Here is a 1083-nt window from a genome sequence, read left to right on the forward strand (position 1 = left end):
TCTTGGTGAGTTGTTTGTGAGTACTGCACTGTAAAATCTAGCCTGTCCACTGTAGACATTATTAAACAGTTTTTCCTTAAAAACCTAACTCAATTTTTAAATTTTGTCCTGCAAGTAAGTTTCTCCGCATGAGTGAAAGGGGTTTAAATTCAGAAAAATATTAAGTACTGTGCTTGGGCTTCGATAATGTACATTTTAACTACATTTGTTAATATCTTTCCTGCATTTTTTAAATCTGCAGTGTGTTTTATTGTACTGCTTTGTTTTTTTGAAGTATGTGTATCATGGTTTCAAATTCAACTACATTTGGGAGCATGAAACTTCCCTAAACCCTCCATTAATTTGTCCCCTTGGCTTACAATCCTTGATCTCCCCTACCCTACAGTACACTAGCATCCTAATTAGAAATAGCCTTGCCAGGAAATGCTACTAGAACTAAAAGAAATATAATCTATAAGCCATTACTGTTAATATTATCCAGAATATCCAATGATAATAATACAACATTGGCATCAACAATTTAGAAAGTTGTATTTCTACAAAGGAGTATGTTGTCTTGCTATAAAAACAACTTCGAAAGGACAGCTATCACAGACATATTCCAAACATATTGCTGACTGGCCTATACAGTATAGCTCTTAGGTTCTGTAATTTTTTTTTACATTCTTGCATGAAAACATGCACCAGAATTTCTACAGTACTGTAGCATCTATGTTTAATTATTCATCTCAATATATTTACTTTTGCAAGAAGGTCAGTAGATGAAAATAGATGTTATTCAATAGGTCCTTTGTTCTTTGCTTCACATCATATTGGTGATGTGATAACTTATATAGAATATACAAAGAATGATATTGAGATTTAAGTATTTACAAATATTGTGTTTTTACTTTTACACAGTAGCTGGAAGATAAGTAACAAGCCCCTTATATCCTTATATCATAACTTTCCAAGTCTAACAGTCAGCATATAATCAGCATCATGGAAGGGAGGAATAAAACCTCCTAAAAGAACTTGATAGGTGTGTATCTCTAATTGCTACTTCCACTTTGTTTTGGCAAGTATTTATGAGTTAAAGTTAAT

This window comes from Penaeus monodon, chromosome 19, assembly GCF_015228065.2.
Source record: "Penaeus monodon isolate SGIC_2016 chromosome 19, NSTDA_Pmon_1, whole genome shotgun sequence".
NCBI lineage: Eukaryota > Metazoa > Arthropoda > Malacostraca > Decapoda > Penaeidae > Penaeus > Penaeus monodon.